The following is a 21837-nucleotide window of genomic DNA, read 5'->3' on the forward strand; positions in this document are numbered from 1 at the left end:
GAGTAGACTTCTTATCAGTTGGCTGGATTGAGTGAACGGTGTTCAAAACATTAATAAATTCAGCCCAATAATTTGGCCCGAAGAAAGTAAAATTTGCTGGCAGGCAGGTATACACCCTTACCTATTTTTTATCCAACATTTTTTCATGAGATAAATTTCTCTCACTCGAGCGGAAAAAGAACATCTTACCGGGTCGGATTAAGATCCGAAAACCTGCTATTTTCACCGTAAGAGAGGGTTTTCGGGTTATAACCCCCACGCGTCGCGTCCAGCCAAAGGAGAAAAAATAAAACAGGAGATATCAAACTGGAAACTGGGAGCGGCGAAAGCACCGATCCCTCGGCACTCGCGGTAGAAGCGTGGGAGAGCGACGGAAGAGGAGAGCGTCGAGGGGATTCTGGAGCGTGAGAGGCTTCAGATGGAGCAGATCAGAGAGCTTGAGCTTTAGATCAAAGAAGCCGACGATGATCGCTCCTCTTCCGACGACGACGACGTCCTCGTCAGGTTCCTTTCTTCTCCCCTTTCCCTCTGTTATCAAGATCGAGGGTTTCGATTAATAGAGCGAAAGAAGGAAGCCTTTGAACTTGTAACCAGTTCTTGATTCTTGATTCTGGCGAAAAAGAGGGGAAGAACCTTAATTTTGGATTGGTTGCGAGTAGGTTTTGATGTTCATCATTTGTGAGTAAATCAAAGAGAAATAAAGAAACAAACTGTAGATGTCTTAAAATTCTTTTTTTTTTTGGTTTTCTACCGCTTAGGTTTCACGATTCTAGCATAATAAACGGAATGGATGGATATCTGGACGGTGTACCCAAAGTCTTCGTTCGTTACCTTGTTTTTTCAAGAGTCATTGAGGTAAAGAGATATTATTTGACATTATCTTTTAAACTCATATTCGAATCGTTAGTTAGATGCGTCTGAAGGTGGAAATTGCATAACCAGTATAGTGTTTTAGTATTTTCTAGGGTGTAAAACAGGTACGGCATGTGTTCAGTATGAGTCTTTATTTTGTGAGAATTATGTAGAGGCAGAAGACAATGGAAGAAAATATGTCTACACCCCGAAAGAAAGTCATTTTAGAACAATTTTTTTCATGCTGGATTGACACTTGGCCAATGAGTCTTCCCACTTTGGAGAGGCTAAGAAAAACATCAAATTTGCAGCCCATTGCTTTACAGCTTTGTATTTGTAATCACATGAATACTCCTACATATACATTTCATATAAGTGTTAGAAAAAAGAAAAAAGATATATAGGGCAGAAACAATAGATTTCACGTATGTCTCTTGTGCATGGTCTTTTTGGCGCAACAGTATAGTTACTCTATTGTAACTTGGGTGATGAGTCTGAAACAAGGAAATGACTTCTCTGCATGCAAGGATAAGGCTCCATGCACCTAACCCCCTTCCAGACGTCATGGTGGCTAGAGCCTCATGCACATACATAGTTTCAATCTACTCTCCATTCGAGTTTATGCTTTATTATATGTTAGACATTCCAATTCTCTCAAAAAATTGAGTCTCTTCTTGCATGCAGTGCACAGCCAGCAATATTTGCACGTTGCCATGGCTTGCTGCCCTTTTTGAATTCAAACTAATGCTAGAACGGTAGGAAGAGATGGATGTTTGGACCAGAACTCTTGGCCTTCTGGCTGGGTTAAAATCCTTGAGTGCATACATTCATAAAACCCAATGTTCTATTAAAAAGGATGATAATAACAACAAGAGGCTGCTATGTGAAATGTTATATAATCTTGAGCACCCTTAAATATAGTGGGATCATTTACTGCACACCCTTAAACATAATCCCGAGCACTGAACATTAACATTCTCTATTTCATATGCTCTACTACTTCCACTAGGTATTTGGATAAGAACAGCAGTAATTTTAAAATGCTTCATGAATTACCTGATGTTTTGTCCTGTCCCACATGGCAGTTGAACTAGGCCCAACAGGCTTGTGTTTGACTTGGCGTATATTGAATTATTTTATGGGACTATCCCCTAGTTACTTGGTAAAGACATGCTCCGTATCATTGGTCTTTCAATGCAGTTTCTAGTCAAGACTTCACTTTGCCAGCAGTATGTGTAAGCTGATGTTTTCTGGTTTTCTGGTTTGCATGTCCCAGTCCACTCTAATTATTACTCGTCCAAACTTTATCCTGTGAAGTTTTGGATAGTTATTTTATTTTATTGGTACCTGTCTTTGTCTCTTCCATAGTTCTTCCTGGTATAACAGCTTTTTAATAGTACTTTTTGCCAGAATTATGTCCCTCAATTCTTTCAAATCCATCAGGAGAAATAGAAGATAGTCATGCATATTAGCTGATGCATCTTTTCTTAAATTTTGTTTTAAAGTAGAAAGAAATGAACCAGTGTCATATAGTTTCTGACTAGTTGCACGTCATACTATTTATTATTCCATCTGTGTCTGATCAAGAATATTTGCTATCTGTCTTACGCATGGAACTGGCTATGACGATGGAGCAGCAGGTCCATCTGGTGGCTTTACCTTCAATACATGTTTGGCTTTGTCGCATATCTTGGCAGTAATTATCCAATAATTAAGCTCAAATATTTTTTTTTTCTGTGGGGGATGGGATGGGAAGGGACTCAGAGACTTTACAGTTGCTGTCACGTAACAGAGGTTGAGTATACTCATGATAGGCTGTCATTTTTGGATGGCAGTGCAATCTTGAATTTGCCAATGTTTTATCTTGAACGTAAATTCTGCCTTAATTACTTATCAAAATACCATGTCTTGCTCGTCAAAGGCTAGCTTTCTAGTGGCATTATATTTCTCAGAATTCAGTCACTCCATCTGCTAACATGCCCTGACACATAATCATAGTTTTCCTTCCAACAGTCACATGCAATATGCATCATATTGGTCAAGGAAAAAGATGAATGTCACAACAACTTTGACAAAGGGAATCTCTCTCTCTCTATAGAAAGAAAACTAGGTTCAGTTTACTTGGAAATTCAAATATCATCCATTAAGATGCTTCCACTAGACCTATTATAAGATCAGCTACATAATTTCCAATATTAATGACAACATAAACCATGAAATTGGCTTAATCAAAAGCATCTGAAAAAATGACATAAACTTGTTCAGCCAAACAATTTCACTTGGTTTATTAATTTGTCTTAAATGATGCAAGGTTTAATGAATACAACGATACAAATCAATTACTTTATATAACTTGCATTTTAGTGCTAAACATTCATCCCTGGGGCTTGTTAGACAGAACTTTGTATAGGCTGGACATGAGTCTAGCTGATGTCAAGATGAATTGCTCTGATCAATGCTTTTCGAAGTACCCTCTATGGAGATGTTGATGGTTGACCGCATGTTTACCGGAGATCATTTAGAAGTAGATTCTTGTTAAGTGCAGTATCAAGCAATGTAGGCACATGCTATGCATATGTACTTTGTTGAAACATACTTAAGGTTTAAAGGATATAACCTTAAAGACATTTTTAGATGTGTTACCGTGTACTATTCTTAAAGTACTTTGTTTATACCAACTGGCAATTGGTAATGCTATTAAAGCTATCTTACATCTTTATCAGTCTAGATACAAAGTCTCGAGCTAATAACAATTCAAATAATAATAACTACCCCAGTCATTAACCTGGAGGGTTGGCTAATAAAAGAGCTGTTTATTATATACTGACTAAGAAGGTGAACATCTACCTTGTTTTTTTCCCCAGCCTTTTTCCAGTCGTAATCTTGATTTATCTTTCCTTTGTTTTGGTCTATTCATATTTATGAAAGCATAGCAAGTGTTTGAGTTCTGGAAACTATCTTATAGGACCCCTCGGGCATTTTTTCTTAAATATTGGGTACTGCTGTCACTCGATGTTCAAGCTGCACAACCTCAGGTGTCAATGATTGCTTTGTGGAGGCTGGTTTCAACAGTCTCATGGAAAAGTTTCTTCCACTTGGTAAGAGGAGATTTGATGATAGTATATAATAGTAAAATTGCTTTTCTGGTTATATACTGCATGTCTGCCATAGATATATTGATTAGATTGTCAGGAATGCGGTAATCTTTGTGTGACTTTGCTGTTGAATGAGTGGTACGATGCATTTGGTTGTCGTTGTAAGATGAATGTTCTTATATGTAGTTGGGGCACATTCTCCATTTAAATTGCAGGTGTGCATGGACGATCACCTGGGGGATCCGTAGTTACAGATCAATGATGATCCATAATGAGAACTGAAACAAGGAATAAAGGAAAGTTTTTTTGTTCCTTTCTTTCTAGCCAAATGTAATCTGTATGTAAGTGCATTTTAATTACCAAGAACAGGATATATGCTTATTCAAGCATGGTGTTTTAGGTGCACATGTCAGGAGTGCTTGCTGCATATCAACTTCTGATGAAAATGCGTTATGTGTCTGAATGCATTGTGATATCAGAACCCAATAGTACTTTTTGTTGTAATGATAAGCTCGTTAGAGATTTGGTTTTCCTTTTTAAGCCAAATAGGCAGTTCCTAACATTTGAACACCTCGATCATGTTGGATGGGAACTGTTCTCCATTTGTGAAACGGCTAGGAGCTTATTGATGCCAGCAGGTGAAAGTTTCAGCATTCTTAGGTTCAGGAATTCTTTCTGAATGCTTACAGGTATCTATGTGCTTTGTTACATGCGGATTTGTAGACTAAACCTTGGAAATCAATTGGAAGTTGGCATTTCAGAGCTTGGCTTCGGGCAGTCTGAGGCCTGTTTTATCATTCAGAGAGATTTTGGGTTGAGTTTTTAATATTTTGAGAAATCAGCTTCCTTGCTGTTGTTCCCCCACCCTCATAAGAACACGGTAACGATCAATAGGGTCTAAATATCTCACCAAATTCCGAACCCCCTCCAAGACGAAGAGTCTCTCTATAAACATAGTCAAAAATGGACCTGCTGCTTTTATTATTGTTTGAGCTGATTCAAACTAAAATATTTTTATTCTGTATCGGATATCTTTAAATAAATTACTATTTGATTTGACTTATATTCTGAATAGGGAACAAAGATCAGAGCAGAGAAATTTAGAAAAAAATAAAGAAAAAAAAAAGAATTTTTAGTTGCAAAAAAAATCGAGATTGGAACTTTTGTTTTTTTCATTAAAATTTATTTTGTGTTACCTTAAAAATAGAGGAATAATCATGCAAAAAATTATAAATTATTTGAGGTTTTCAATTTTCTCTTGAACTTTAACTTAGTGCAATCAGGTCATAGAACTTTTAAATTCGTTCAATTCGGATCTTGGTTATGAATTCTGACCAGCTTATATGGTAGAAGAGGATAATTACTTATAGAACATCATGTGACAATTCCGTCACTGCAGCTAGACAGAATTCATAGCTTAGTTTTGAATTGAGCGAATTTAAAAGTTCGATGATCTGATTGTACTGAATTGAATTTAGAAGAAAATTAAAATTTTTTAAATAGTTTAGAATTTTTTATATATTATTTTAAATATAAAAGGAGAAAAAGGATGCGCTTGTCAAACACTATAAGAGCGGTTGGAGACCTACTCTGATTGCTAGCCTTTTTATTGGCTTATGAGAGGCCCAATATTGGTGGATAAGAGGCGAGGCCATCCTATTATCAAGAGGGCATTTCTTTGGATTGGGTGAGGAGCATCCGGAGGCACAGCTATTGGCGTATGAGTTTGAGTGATTGCTATTTCCAATAGCAGGTCTTTTGATGGGGTTTTGGCCATAACTAAGAATCGCAAATGTTCTCCCATCCCATTTTTTCCTCTCTTGTTCCGATCAAAAGCGCAAAAGAAGGGGTTGTAGCGACGAGCGTCGGCCTGTCTGACCCGTCGATGACCCTATGGCCAGTGATAAACACATCGAAATTTGTCTTCTTGTTTTTTCCATCAATTTCAAAACCTGTTTCTATCCTTTTACCCCACAGATTCATGGCAAAACAGCATGAAATTGGATTGGAGGTTAATGCACCAAAATTAAAATCAAAGCATAAAATTGCACGCAGAAGATTTTAACAAAGTTAGGTGGTGAAGGGGTTTTGACTCAAGCCGAATAAATTTTTTTACTCGGTTGATCTACCAAAAGCTAAATTGAAGTCCAAGATCGAGTAGAAATATAGATTTGATCATAGAGAGGAGAGATGATTCAGGCCTTCTCAAAATTAGACTCATTGTTTTAATCCAAAAATTAAAAGACAAAATTTTTAATTATCCAGTTCTTAATCTTGCAATGAGATTAGAATTTTCGTAGACACCATGGATTAATCCTTCCTTTGGTACCCAGTAGAAGTTGTTTTGGCCCTCTTTTAGGTACTTAACTCAACAAATGTTTTAACAAACTTCCGACACAAAAGAAGAGAACAAATCTTTTTGATTTGATAATTTAATCAAAATTTAATATCCAAACAAAAGACAGGTAGGAAAATTCAATATGGCCTCCAAATAAAAAAATTTCACATTATCTAAAAAAGTTGACCGATGATCTCGATGGATCTAACAAGAAGGACAAGAAAAATATGAACCAAATTATTTAATAAACATATTCTTGATAATATTTTTCGTTTTGCACCATAATGCCCAAATCAAAGCACCCATATAAGAGCAAATTGGATAAAAACTTTTACATGATACATAATAGCAGACACAAGCTCGACTATAGTGATCAATTCAAAATAGAACTAATACAAACAATGGTGCGGTGACATAGGGACAATAATATAGAAAAATATTGGCCGAGTCCCACCTTATGTGAGGTGGGACCCATCAATTTAAATAAAGAAAAAAAAGAGAGAGAAAAAAAAAGGAAACAAAAAGAGGGAAAAGAGGGGTTATGGTTTTTGCCATGAAAGATATGGGGCCCGTAAAGCAAATGCTTGGCATGAGAATTTCTCGTGATAGGAAGATCAAGAAGCTTTGGCTATCACAAGAAAGGTATATTGAAAGGATGCTTGAGCGGTTTAATATGGAAAAAGCTAAACCGATTTCCTCTCCACTTGCAAATCATTTCAAACTCACAAACAAGCAAAGTCCTACAAGCGAAAGGGAGAAAGAGGAGATGCAAAAGATTCCCTATGCTTCAGCAGTAGGAAGTTTGATGTATGCCATGGTGTGTACAAGACCAGACATAGCTTATGCAGTTGGTGTTGTGAGCAGATTTCTCTCGAATCCTGGCAAAGAACATTGGGATGCAGTCAAATGGATACTTAGATATCTTAGAGGTACTTCCAAAGCTTGCTTATGCTTTGGAAATGGAAAAACTATGCTAGAAGGATTCACGGATGCAGATATGGCTGGTGATATTGATACTCGAAAGTCTACATCGGGATACATGATGACTTTTGCAGGGGGAGCTGTTTTATGGCAGTCCAAATTACAGAAATGTGTTGCTTTGTCCACTACAGAGGCCGAATATATTACGGTGACAGAGGCATGTAAGGAAATATTGTGGATGAAAAGATTCCTCCAAGAATTGGGTTGAAACAAGAAAAGTATACTCTCTATTGTGATAATCAGAGTGTCATTCATCTTAGCAAGAATCCTAGCTTTCATTCAAGGTCGAAGCATATTGATGTGAGGTATCATTGGATTCGGGATGTGTTGGAAGAAAAGCTTTTGCATCTAGAGAAAATCCATACCGATGAGAATGGGTCGGATATGATGACTAAAATTTTGCCTAAGAAGAAGCATGATATTTGTATGCTTAAGATAAGCTTGGTGGAGCCTCTCACATAAGGTGGGAGGGGGAGAATTGTTGGTCGAGTCCCACCTTATGTGAGGTGGGACCCATCAATTTAAATAAAGAAAAAAAAGAGAGAAAAAAAAGGAAACAAAAAGAGGGAAAAGAGGGGTTAGGGTTTATTATTCTATTAGAGGGTGGATGAGAAGAAAAAAAAAGGGTAGCCGTCTTGGGAGAAGTACTTGTGGAATCCATCTCAAAGAGGAGGTGAAGATCTTATTCAAGGCATCTCAAGAGGAAGAAGAACCTTGTGCAAACCTACACTCAGTGAGATTGTTCTCATTTTATTATTGGAGCCTAAACTCTTTTTATATAAACTCTTTGTTTGTGATCCAAGGAAGAGATCCTTGATGTATGTGATCTTCTAGCTTAGCCTAGAGAAGATACTTTGTAAGCCCATTATTGTTGATAGTGGAGGTTTGTGGTGGACTTAGGTCCGGTGGTTTTTTTCCCTCATATTGGAGGGTTTTCCACCTAAAAATTCTTGTCGCTTTCTTGTGGTTTGATTTTTTTGGTAGTTCTTACATTGATTAATTATTGTGGTATTCTCATTCTACTCACACAAAGATAGGAAAGTTTTCATCTAGTGAAGGGATCTTTCCTAACAAAAAAAACACCACGTGAGCATGCTGGAGGATATAACGGTGCACATCATATGCTCTTATTTATTGAAAAGGGACACCACGTGCATAATGATTGTAGAACTTGGTGATCAAGCCATCAAATTGAGACCGGTCCCAAAGGCAAAGGTGAAGTATGAGACCGCCAGTGTAACCCACATGATGCGCTTCGTGAGTGGTCTCATGGTGCCGATCAAAAGTTGCATGAGATGGACTATGAGAACCATAACGAGGGTGAAATTGATGAGGCTGGCTAGAGCGTACAACTTGAAAGCCAGCTTGTGGGACTTGGATTCGGCAGGCACTAAGGTTGCTCCAGAGAGGCACATCTGGAGTATTGGTGGCAAGGTCATTTCAAGGAGGATTGTCTGGGCAGGAGGAGGTGGGAGGAGGTTCATACCGGTTTGGGCAGGAGGAGGTGGAGGTGGCAAGGCCGTTTGGAGTGCAGGAGGAGGCGGGAGGAGGTTCATGCTGGTTTGGGTAGGAGGAGCTGCCACTGACATGTTTGTTGAGGAAGTGTTCTGGGGTGGAGGAAGTGTTGCTGCCACCAGGATTTAATGAGCTTCATTTTCCCTAGGATAGGGGAGACGGGAATATTTGTTTATTCTTTGGGGCCTTGAACGTGATGGTTTTTCTTAAACATGATAGTTTTTCTTGAACATTTTTATTTTTTGGGGCCTTGAACATTTGTCTACTCTTTGGGGCCTTGAACGTGATGGTTTTCCTTGAACATTTTTGTTTTTTGGGGCTTTGAACATTTGTCTACTCTTTGGTGCCTTGAACGTGATGGTTTTCCTTGAACATTATTGTTTTTTGGGGCCTTGAACGTGATAGTTTTCCTTGAACATTTTTGTTTTTTGGGACCTTGAACGTGATGGTTTTCCTTGAACATTTTTGTTTTTTGGGGCCTTGAACATTTGTCTACTCTTTGGGGCCTTAAACGTGATGGTTTTTCTTGAACATTTTTGTTTTTTGAGGCCTTGAACGTGATGGTTTTCCTTAACCATTTTTGTTTTTTGGGGCCTTGAACGTGATGGTTTTCCTTGAACATTTTTGTTTTTTGGGGCCTTGAACATTTGTCTACTCTTTGGGGCCTTGAACGTGATGGTTTTTCTTGAACATTTTTGTTTTTTGGGGCCTTGAACATGATGGTTTTCCTTGAACATTTTTGTTTTTTGGGGCCTTGAACATTTGTCTACTCTTTGGGGCCTTAAACGTGATAGTTTTTCTTGAACATTTTTGTATTTTGAGGCCTTGAACGTGATGGTTTTCCTTAACCATTTTTGTTTTTTGGGGCCTTGAACGTGATGGTTTTCCTTGAACATTTTTGTTTTTTGGGGCCTTGAACATTTGTCTACTCTTTGTGGCCTTGAACGTGATGGTTTTTCTTAAACATTTTTGTTTTTTGGGGCCTTGAACGTGATGGTTTTCCTTGAACATTTTTGTTTTTTGGGGCCTTGAACGTGATGGTTTTCCTTGAACATTTTTGTTTTTTGGGGCCTTGAACATTTGTCTACTCTTTGGGGCCTTAAACGTGATGGTTTTTCTTGAACATTTTTGTTTTTTGAGGCCTTGAACGTGATGGTTTTTCTTGACCATTTTTGTTTTTTGGAGCCTTGAACGTGATGGTTTTCCTTGAACATTTTTGTTTTTTGGGGCCTTGAACATTTGTCTACTCTTTGGGGCCTTGAACGTGATGGTTTTTCTTGAACATTTTTGTTTTTTGGGGCCTTGAACATTTGTCTACTCTTTGGAGCCTTAAACGTGATGGTTTTCCTTGAACATTTTTGTTTTTTGGGGCCTTGAACATTTGTCTACTCTTTAGGGCCTTGAACGTGATGGTTTTTCTTGAACATTTTTATTTTTTGGGGCTTTGAACGTGATGGTTTTCCTTGTACATTTTTGTTTTTTGGGGCCTTGAACATTTGTCTACTCTTTGGGGCCTTAAACGTGATGGTTTTCCTTAACATTTTTGTTTTTTGGGGCCTTGAACGTGATGGTTTTCCTTAAACATTTTTATTTTTTGGGGCTTTGAACATTTGTCTACTCTTTGGGGCCTTAAACGTGATGGTTTTCCTTGAACATTTTTGTTTTTTGGGGCCTTGAACATTTGTCTACTCTTTGGGGCCTTGAACATTTGTCTACTCTTTGGGGCCTTGAACGTGATGGTTTTTCTTGAACATTTTTGTTTACTTTATTCTTTGGGATTCATTCATGACGCTGGGACTGATAGTTTGTTTATTCTCCCTGCTCTGTTACTGCATAACACAACACGAAGCTTCCTCGTTACACCATAATGATGTACAAACCTTCTGGTGCCCATTTTTGGTGGCGGCCTTTTTCCATTCCCACAACTACTCTTCGAGCGAAATTAACGGGGCAGATACTAAATCAAGCAGGATCTTCTTCTTCTCCTTGCTTTTTTTTTTTTGGTAAAAGCGGCTACTCATCTCATATAGATCGAACGTGAGTACAGCCCTCTAGATCATAGAAAAGTAAAAAAGTACAACAGTGGAGGGACGTCTGATACAGACGTCCAAAGCAAATCACCAGAATGCCGGGCGACAAAGGAGGCGATCCAGTCTGCTGTTCGGTTCGCCTCCCTGAATACATGTATCGCCTGAAAGTCAACCATCATCTGAGTCATCCTGCGAGACTCTCGGATGAGGGGATGATCGTCCCCAAACCAAATAATACCTTCCGGCTAGTCTTTTTGGATGAGGTCATGTATTGTTATAAATGTTATCAAAGCGGACCAGGCTTATAGCCTATATCGACTAGGAGACACTACAGCACGGGTCTATTGAGGCTGACCATGGGTCAATTATGGTATTTGTGATTAGATTTGAATGGATTTGAACCCTTAATCTGATGAGGACGTCAGGGCTTAAACGGGAAGAGTATGTAAGGACCCGTGTGGGCATGTATTTAGTCCTACAGCGGTTATTCACTGGATGGATCTTGGGTACTTATACAGGATTAAGAAATCCAAACAATACCTTCCTATCCTTGGGATCGTTATCGTCACGGCACGAGGGAGACAATCTTGAATCCCTTTTCCTTTGGAGACCTCGCAAACTGCCAGAGCTGGAGATAGAAGGGATGTCCAAGCGTTAAAACAGCGTTGGTGCAATCACTTGGATATACGTCCATGAAGGCTCGCACTATTTTTGTGGGAAGCGACACTATTGGTACTCTCCGGGAATAGCAACATTGCAATAGCCTGCCTCTGTGAAAGTAATTTGTGTCTTACCGGGCTGCAATGCTAGTGTATTTAGGGACCAATAGTGCTGGCTATCATCATCGCAGGAAAAGAAATGAGCTCATTGGATCATGTGGTTCTGGTCGTACCGCTTGCGGTGTAATATGTAAATGAGGCATAGCATAGTGCGTGCGATTATCACAGGATACTTGGTTGAAGGTGCTAATTGCGGACATGCTTGCAAGATCTATTGGAGTTTGTAGCATTTGCATGACATTAGATCTTGACTTCATTGAGGCTAGAGGTTTGGGAGTACTGAGGGAGCCTTGGAGTGCTCTCGTTACTCAGCCCCATGTCAAAATATGGTGTCACATTGTACTTTTGGACTGTTGGCTTCCATCTTAATTGTTGCTCGGGACCACTCGTTGTCATTGTGTATTTAGTGTGAACCGATCAACATACTGTGCCCATATTTTAGCAATCTCAATAGAAGATATTGTTGAACGAGGATAATGTAGACCGACGGAAAAAAATGTTCATAGGATAATGTGGATTTGGTTATACTACACTTGATTGCAGCATATAATTGAAACAAATTATATGTGATTATACTAAGATACCTAATTTTCTTTTCGGGCATTCGTAAGATACCTAACTGAAGGCACTAATTAGTATGCTCATAAGATCTCTGTGGCTGGACTGACCCAACTATCCGTTAGAAGAAAAGGATGGCCAATTTAAACTTTTGGGCCTTGGGACTGAGTTCGAGTAGCTATGTAACTGTATATCGTTTACAGACAAGCTGATACCCAATCTTCTACTACTCTTTCATGTCAACAAAGGTTGCAAATAGACTGTTTAGCAATGAAGCCAATAAAACTTCATGATGTATCAGATTTGCGCATGAACATGATTAATAAGACCTAGGTTCCCATGCATGGATATCTAATAAGGCAGGGAAGAGGGAGAAGATAGATGAAATCATGATGTCCTTGGTTCCTCACTCCTTGCACCCATGTGCTTTGGTACATGTAGAGATCATTGATGCACCCTAATCGGCATACCAATTGAGGGGAGCAGGACCTAGTCTGTATCCTTATAGATGTTGCCGAGCACCTCTCAGAATAATTGCCAACTTCTCTCCAAGCACACTAGCATTTACAAAAGCATCGACATGACATGTCATGGAAAGAGCAAGGGACACTAGCCATCGGAAAGCTAGAGATTCAACACAAATTGCACATATTCATATTAGCCAGCTGCAGCCCCCGCCCATCTGCGATCCATATCGAACTCAGTCCTAACTTTTGTCAGATTTATCGACCAACTTTTTTCAAGCTAATTGGGGCCTAAATGATCTAAAATATAATGACAATACTCCATCTCAAACCTAGGCCGACAAGATTTATGTAACATGGGCAAGCTATAAGGCCAAGTCATGGCTCCATCCGACTTATAGCTCATTTGGAATGGCTATCTTAGGGTCAGAAATTGTTAAAGCAGGATCAGAGATTGTACTTGATAAACTGAAGTAGATAAGAAGAGAGAGTCTCTCCTAAATACATCCTATAAAGTTAGAGGCGTTATGCTCCAAACAATAAAGCAAAAATAGTTCTCCATATGATGTCTTCCATGGGGCTATTTGCAGCTTTGTTGGCTTCCTAAGAGGAGAATTGCAAGCAAAAATTTGTGAATCCGCTAATGATTTGCACTAAAATCTTCTATTTGGATATTGTGATAGCTTCGCATATCGTTTTCCGACCAGTCACGTATATATTGCACTAAATCTCTTCTTATGAATCACATCAAATCTCTCATGCCACGTGCGAGAAGCTTTTGTGTGATTAAGCAGCACCCTATAGCACTAGTCAAAGATGAGCATGAAATTCGGTAAATGTGTAATGTAAAAAGATAATCAACCAACCAATTTGTTGGATTAGAGCAGATTGGAGCATGGATAATAAGAAAAATAATTTGGAACAGCGAGTCTCAAGCTGGACTTGCAATTTCAAAAGTTCAACTCGTAGTGATAAAAAATGATTCAAGTTAGTGAGTTCATAATTAGACTTGCAATTGCAAAAGTTTGAATAGAAGTGTATCTTTGTGCTAGGGTGTTGGTGCTAGGCTGAAGTCTCTAAATGATGAATGCTAATAAATTGATCCAATGTACATGTAATTAGGATCTTGCTATATGATAACCTCTAGATATATTTTAATGGTGAGTCAATGCAAACTTTTGGAACATATAAACATAAAGGAATATATGAAATGAATAACTGATAGACATAAGCATGCTGATCATGACACATGTGATGCAAGTGTACACCGAATGATTTAATCATAATCATTCACTTAACATTTTGGGGTTCACACATACATCACATATAAAGGTTGATGAATCTTATGTGAAACCCATCATGGATACTACTTTGTATAACGCATGAGGTAGATCTTACAATACTTTTTATCAAAACTTCTCCGGGTAGATCATAATGCTAAGAGATGAATTTCGTACGATTTTGACAAATCATGTACAAAAAGATTTATTGAAATAAAGAAGCCATCCGTCCAAACACACTCCCCACCGTTCATAAGGCTTAAGCTCTAGGACTTTTTAAGAAGATTTATTTCAAGATTATTACCTATAAACAAAGCAACAAAAAAAATTAAAATGACATAATGACATCAAAACCTTCATTTGTGTGATTTGGCATTTTAACTCAATCCATCATTTTTCTCTTTCACAAAAACAAAAATTTATGTGGCTGGACCTCAACACCCTCTCTTCAAGACGGTTGGTTTGGTCATGCTATGTAGCGAGAATAAGATGTAGAATGTCGGCACGCATAATGAATTCTAAGATCTGTGTTTATAAAAATCATATGTAAGTGATTATTTATAAGATGGATTTCAATTTGCTTCATCCATTAGTTCTTATTGTGGTAGAAATTCTTGAATCCTATTACCATTCAGCCAAAATTGGACTCCTCTTCACGCTTTTTTGCATGGGGGCTGACTCAATTTGAAATGCCACTAGGCTGGCCTCCAATGGAGCAATTACAAACAACTTCATGCGCCCATTTGATGATTGGAATAGACCCATGCCAAGGAAAAGTTAGTTTTGCATGAAATTATAAAACTGCTAACTTCATAAGCATTTTTTAGTGTGTGAGATTTTGTTGCGATAACATTTTGATTATTAGGCTAAATATTATATGAGCCGAGCTATTGATGCTTTCTAGCTGGAAAAGGATCTAAAGAAACCGACAAAACCGGCTAGGAGCCAGCTCCAATGAACAAAGTCGAGAAAAACTTGGCTTTTCGGTTTCCACCACGAGATCGTAATGCGACTTCTCTCGACAAAAATAAAATAAAAAACCACGGAGGGAGCAAAACAAATTTCCATCCAATTTGCTCGATTGGGTTATCTCCACGCATAGAATTTTGAACCCAATCTCCATCACTGTCACGACACACAAGGACGACGACCTGACGAGCCATGCACTCAGAATGTGAACGTATGAGCTTGCGTGTGCCAGCCGTATGATCTTTTTTATTTGGAAGAAGCAGAAGAAGATGTGGCTTGAGAGGTTTGTAGGAAGCCACGTCCCATTATAAATGCCAACCCAGTCCGCCATCCCCCAGCAGCATATAGCGTGACCAAAACCATCCGAGTTACAAACATCCCCTTTGGTTGCTCAACTTCAAATCTTTTACTATTAATATAAAATATTGATGTCGAGAAATGCAAAGGTGTGTTCTAGAATCAGGCCGGAGAGATTCTTAACATATTGCCACATGAGCTTATCCTTTTGACCACAATAATTATTATATCTGATAGAAAAAAAGTATGAGCCTTTTTTGCACAAAACTATTAAATACTGACAAACTATTCTAATCAAAAGCACCAGACACGTCACACTTCTCATTGCTTTATTGATAAGAACATATGCGAACACTTTTTTAAGGTCGTTTTCTTGCATGCGTGTAAACATGGTAACTTTGTCGGAACAAAATAAATAGCAATAATACGGTCTAAACAAAATAATATATGTCATATCCAAAAGGCAGCATTGCACCTGTTAAGTGAATTATTGGTGGCTTAGCCAGCTAGGAAAAAAATAGTTAGTTTCTTCGCAAGTCAAATTAACATGTAAGGCTTGTTTTGACGTGGAATCTATGTTATCTAGCAATAAAAACCCCAAGAATTTCAAAGAAGCTTGATGTTATTGAAGAACAGTTGAAGAGATCTCGATTGGTTGATGATCCTTCAAATTTCAACATCCTCAAAAAGCTAATTCAGTTGCTAAAATACTGTCCTTGGCCATCCTTTCTTTTTAGTTTTTTTTTTCTTTCTTATGTGAGAAGATCTTGCTTCACAAGTTTCCAAAAATGTTTGCTAGACTTGGAAAGATATGACTCCTTAGGAGACCGTCGGATGTTGTGAAAAAATATTGCTTCTTGAAAATCTTATAATCCTGCAATGGTGGATGTAAGAGAGAGAGAAATAGAAGGAAGGGTAAGGCTACAATATTCAATAATCTGACCAAAAATAGTGTATCAAAACTTGGATTTATGGTGAGGACACACTTATCTTGTATGGGTTTCGGAAGGGCCATTCCTTGGGAGCAGACTTCTTATCAGTTGGCGGGATTGAGTGAAAGATGTTCAAAACATTAATAAATTCAGCCCAATAATTTGGCTCGAACAAAGTAAAATTTGCTGGCAGGCAGGTATACATCCTTACCTATTATTATTATTATTATTATTATTATTATTATTATTATTATTATTATTGCTAATGCTGGTGGATCATACCTAACGGGAACGGATATACCCAATAAAATCAAAAAATAAGATACCTCGAAGCGCCAAGGGCAACTCCCCATCACCAATCCACAAGGTGCCTCCGGAGTAACAAGCTACATACGCAGCTACCCAATCCGCAGCACCATTACCTTCACGGTAAATATGATTGGCCTGAAAGGCCCATCTATCCCTCGCCTTAGCCCAAATATCATGGAGCAAGGGATGGTCACTACCGCCACCCCTTGGACTCCCCGGATCCAACTGATGTCGGTGGCTGAATCACCCTTCAGGATGATGGACATCCTTACCTATTTTTTATCCAACATTTTTTTATGAGATAAATTTCTCTCACTCGAGCGGAAAAGGAATATCTTACCGGGTCGGATTAAGATCCGAAAACCTGCTATTTTCACCGTAAGAGAGGGTTTTCGGGTTATAACCCCCGCGCGTCGCGTCCAGCCAAGGGAGAAAAAATGAAGCAGGAGATATCAAACTGGGAGCGGCGAAAGCACCGATCCCTCGGCACTCGCGGTAGAAGCGGGGGAGAGCGACGGAAGAGGAGAGCGTTGAGGGGATTCTGGAGCGTGAGAGGCTTCAGATGGAGCGGATCAGAGAGCTTGAGCTTTAGATCAAAGAAGCCGACGATGATCGCTCCTCTTCTGACGACGACGTCCTCCTCATCAGGTTCCTTTCTTCTCCCCCTTCCCTCTGTTATCAAGATCGAGGGTGTCGATTAATAGAGCGAAAGAAAGAAGCCTCTGAACTTGTAACCAGTTCTTGATTCTTGAATCTGTGATTCTGGCGAAAAAGAGGGGAAGAACCTTAATTTTGGATTGGTTGCGAGTAGGTTTTGATGTTCGTCATTTGTGAGTAAATCAAAGAGAAATAAAGAAGCAAACTGTTGGGGGAAAAATCCCAAGTCATACCGCCACGGAGGCGCTCGGCTAGAGAGCGCCGACCGGAAAGGCGCTCGGCCAAAGAATGCCGACCAAGAAGACGCTCGACTAAAGGGCGCCGACCAGAGAGAGCGCCAAGAGGCGCCCAATCAAAATAACCAAGTAGAGATGCTCGGATAGGAACAGCCGACCAGCGGACGCCGACCAGAGAAGCGCTCAACTAGAAAGCGCTGACTAGAGATAGCGCCAAATAGAGGCGCTCGGCTAGAAGGTGTTCGCCCAAAGGGCGCCGACCAGGAGTATTCGAAGCAACCCCGCCACAGGGCGCCCCTATGGGCGACCGGCTCGGCTCGGCACCCTTGCCGAGCCGATGCCTTCACTAATACTCCTCCCCGCCTAACTTTCTCGAAAGGCCTGGCGGCTATACACGCGACTCTACTACAACCTGCCACTATCTCCCAGCCATCAAGGCATAAGATCTCCGCAGGTATTCGGCACGACCTGCCATTAATGCATGAGACTCCCTCAAGTCTCCGATGCACTCAGTCATTTAATGAGCACGGCCCAAGACGATCTCCGGATCACTGAACCATCAGAGCGTATGGCTCTCCCTGACCGCCGGTTCATTCGGTAATAAATGCACTTACCATCTACGGACCCCAGGCCCACCACAGCCGGCGGTTCAACCACTCCAACAGGTCCGATCGACCGTGACAACTCCCTGATTCCGGTCCGATTCGGTCCCGTTCTCTACTACGCCATTAATGGGCCAAATCGTGCCCAATTATTACGAAAGAGGACAAACCTCCTGTCACCTCCCAGGTAACAAAAATCCTTCTATAAAAGGAAACCTGGGGGGAAAAGGAGGGGGCCGGGGACAGAACCCTCCTGGACCGGATAAAAAGAAGCAAACAGCACAGACACAAGGGAGGACATCATCCTCTTCATCTTCTTCATCTTATCCAAATATTCCTGCTGTCTTCTCCAGATACTCTCTTCCTTGCTCTCTCCACATATCTGCCCCCCTCTGACTTAAGCATCGGAGGGCCGGCGCCGGGGAGCCCGGCCACCGGCTTTTTGCAGGACTTACACCCCTCCAGGAGGACGTCACCAATCGGCGCGCCGCCGACCACCACCCTTCCGGCAGCAGAGCTCCTCCTTCCCCGGCTTCGCGGCAGCCCCCGGGTCCAATTTCCAGCAACAGTTGGCGCTAGAGGAAGGGCCCGAGTTCGCTGCCATGAAGCTAAGAAGCAAAGGGGCTTCCAACGCCTCTCGATGTCCTCCACCCAGTCCTGAGCATTCCGTCCGGAACTCACCACCTCCGGCCGAGTCAACCCCTCAAGTTCGGCCGGAGCAGTTTGATGCCCTGGTGCAACAAGTACAAGCCTTGGCTACCGCTGTCCAAAGCTTGCAACCCAAGGGCATCCCAACGGCACCGCCTCCTCCGGCTCCAGCTCAACCGGAGCCTCCTACAAGCGGACTTCCCCTTCGAGGTCAGGACTCCCAAGTCCAGGCCTCCCTCTGGAGAGAGCACCCAGCCAGAGGCTACGGAGGCTGGCCACAGCCTTCAGAAGCTGATTCGGTTCCAGGGCAACCTGCGCTCGAACGAACCGCTGCAGCGATCCTCCAGAATGATGAACTCGACAAGAAGGTCGAGAAGCTGGAGCGCCAAATCCAGGCACTCCATGGCAGGAAATCAGGGCGTGATGACGACTTTGAGTTTACTACGAAGTCGCCCTTCTCCCCGGAGATTGAAGATGAACCGATTCCGCTACGGTTCAAGATGCCCCAGGTGGAGCCCTACAACGGCAAGGCTGATCCCCTTGACCACCTGGAGAGTTACCGGGTCTTAATGGCCCTACAAGGAGCCTCGGAGGCCATGATGTGCAAAGCTTTCCCGGCGACACTCCGAGGACCAGCCCGGCTTTGGTTTACCGGGCTGAAGCCGAGTACTGTCTCTTCCTTTGAGCAGCTTGGCAGACAATTTGCTGGCAACTTTGCTGCCAGCCAACCCAGCGGCGGACATCCGACTCCCTCCTAGACATTAAACAAAAGGAGGGAGAATCCTTCAAAGAGTACTTGGACCGATTCACCGCCGCAACATGGGAGGTCCGGGAGCTTGACCAGTCCATCGCAATGTCAGCACTAAAGACTGGAGCCCGGTCCTACAGATTCCTCTTCTCGATCGAGAAGAATTTCCCTGCGGACCTCACTAAGATGTTCGCTCGGGCGCGGAAGTATGCCAAGGCAGAAGAGGCCGTGGCGGTTAGGCGGGGCGGGACCGAGCAAAACCCCAAGAAGAGACGTCGCGAGGAGCGCGGCCAGCCCAGAAGCCCGTCTCCGCGACGAGCTAAGAATCCGCCCCGCCCGAAGAGTCCACCCCGGTTGAGAGGACCGCCACAGCAGAGGTCACCACTCCGCCCGAGGTTTCCACTGCAGGCCCGTGCACCCGAAGGGAGGTATGAAAAGTATACTCCCCTCAATGCTCCTCGGGCTGAAATCCTCATGGAGATTGAGAGTCGGGATTGCATCCGGCTCCCACCTCCGAAGCCGGACACCAGAATCCGGCGTGATCTCCGGAAGTATTGCCGTTTCCACCGGGATCACGGCCATGATACCGAGGATTGTTATCAGCTCCGAAATGAGATCGAAGCACTCATTCGCCGAGGGGTGCTCGATCGGTTTGTGCAAGGCCGGCGTGAAGGGAAGAAGCCAGCCGAAGGAGCAGCACAGCCTGAAGGTTCAAATGCCAACAGGCCCATCGCCGGCGTCATCAACACTATCCGAGGCGGGACCTCGGCTGGGGAAGCCTCAGGGGAAGAAGCCTCCTCGAAGCGCCCGCGCACCTCTGAAGCCATCTCCTTCTCAGATAACGATCTAGAGGGAGTCGAAACTCCCCATGATGATGCCATGGTCATCTCCATGATCATAAATAAATTTGATGTAAAACGCATCCTGGTTGATAATGGAAGCTCGGCGAATGTTTTGTATTTTGGTGCTTATTGTAAAATGGGGATGACAAAAGAACAGCTACGGAGGATGAATGCTCCGCTAGTTGGATTCACTGGGGATTCAGTTCCAGTAGAGGGCGAGATCGACCTTCTGGTCACAGCCGGGCTCGCCCCACGTGAAAGTACCGTGGGTATGAGCTTCCTTGTAATACGCCTGCCCTCGGTTTACAACGCCATCCTCGGAAGGCCAGGACTCAACGCCCTCCGAGCAGTGGTCTCGACTCACCACCTGCTGATGCGATTCCCCACCAGCTAGGGAGTCGGTGAAGTCCGAGGGGACCAAATGGTGGCAAGGCGATGCTACCTAACGACCCACGAGGCAAGACGACCAGCCGAGGTGCCTGCCCCAACGACTGACCAGCCCTTAACTGAAGTTATGGAGGCACGGGTCAACCCCCAGAAAGAGCGGGTAGAGCCTGGTGAGTTGTTAATTCAAGTTCCCTTATGAGAGAACTTTCCCGAGCTAACCGTGCAGGTCGGCTCTGGCCTTGGCGAACACGAGAGGAGTCGCCTCGTCAACTTCCTACGGGACAATATGGATGTCTTCGCATGGTCGCCTGCAGACATGCCGGGGATAGATCCGGAGGTCACGGTCCACCGGCTTCAGGTGAAGCCGACCTGCAAGCCCGTGCGACAAAAGAAGCGAGGCGTCGCCCCTGAACGACAACGAGCAGCAGCCGAGGAGGTCGGCAAGCTCCTTGAAGCCGGCTTCATCCGGGAGATATCCTACCCGGTATGGCTCGCCAATGTGGTCCTCGTCAAGAAAGCTAGCGGAAAGTGGCGTATGTGCGTGGACTACACCGACCTGAATAAAGCCTGCCCGAAGGACAGCTTTCCACTTCCCAGCATCGACCAGCTCGTGGACTCCACCTCGGGTCACGAGCTGCTGGCATTCATGGACGCCTTTTCCGGATACAACCAGATCCGCATGGCGCCAGAAGATGAGGAAAAGACAGCCTTCATCACCGACGGGAGAACCTACTGCTACAAAGTGATGCCGTTCGGTCTAAAAAATGCCGGGGCAACTTATCAAAGGCTGGTCAGCCGGATCTTCAAAGACCAAATAGGCCGAAACATGGAGGTCTACGTGGATGACATGCTGGTGAAAAGCAAGGCGGCGCAAGACCACATAGCCGACCTCAATGAAGCATTCTCCACACTCCGAAAGTACCAGATGAAGCTCAACCCAGCTAAATGTGCATTCGGGGTCACCTCCGGCAAATTCCTCGGCTTCATCATTACACAACGAGGAATTGAGGCCAATCCAGAGAAGATCCGAGCCCTCCAAGGGATGACGCCTCCCAGGACGGTCAAGGAGGTACAGCGGCTCACGGGCCGAGTGGCAGCCCTCGGGAGATTTATCTCCCGCTCGGCCGAGCGCTGCCTTCCATTCTTTGCAGCCCTCAAGAAGCCGAAGAACTTTTTGTGGTCGGACGAGTGCCAGCAATCTTTTGAAGAGCTCAAGCACCTGCTGGCTTCCCCTCCCCTGCTCACGAAGCCTCAACAGGGTGAGCTCCTCTACTTGTATCTAGCTGTCTCCCCTGTAGCAGTAAGCTCGGTCCTGGTC

At 42.6% G+C, this 21837-nt stretch overlaps 1 long non-coding RNA gene across 1 annotated transcript; it reads left to right on the forward strand.

The window, feature by feature from the left end:
• Positions 1-267: 267 nt before the first annotated feature.
• LOC148702564 (uncharacterized) lies at positions 268-4479 on the forward strand. The gene is made up of 3 exons (XR_015969027.1): positions 268-504; positions 3818-3950; positions 4163-4479. It is a non-coding gene; the product is annotated as an uncharacterized LOC148702564 (long non-coding RNA).
• Positions 4480-21837: the final 17358 nt, after the last annotated feature.

This window comes from Phoenix dactylifera, chromosome 9, assembly GCF_051530095.1.
Source record: "Phoenix dactylifera cultivar Ajwa chromosome 9, Ajwa_hap1_PhDact_Kaust_v1.1, whole genome shotgun sequence".
Classification (NCBI taxonomy): Eukaryota; Viridiplantae; Streptophyta; class Magnoliopsida; order Arecales; family Arecaceae; genus Phoenix; species Phoenix dactylifera.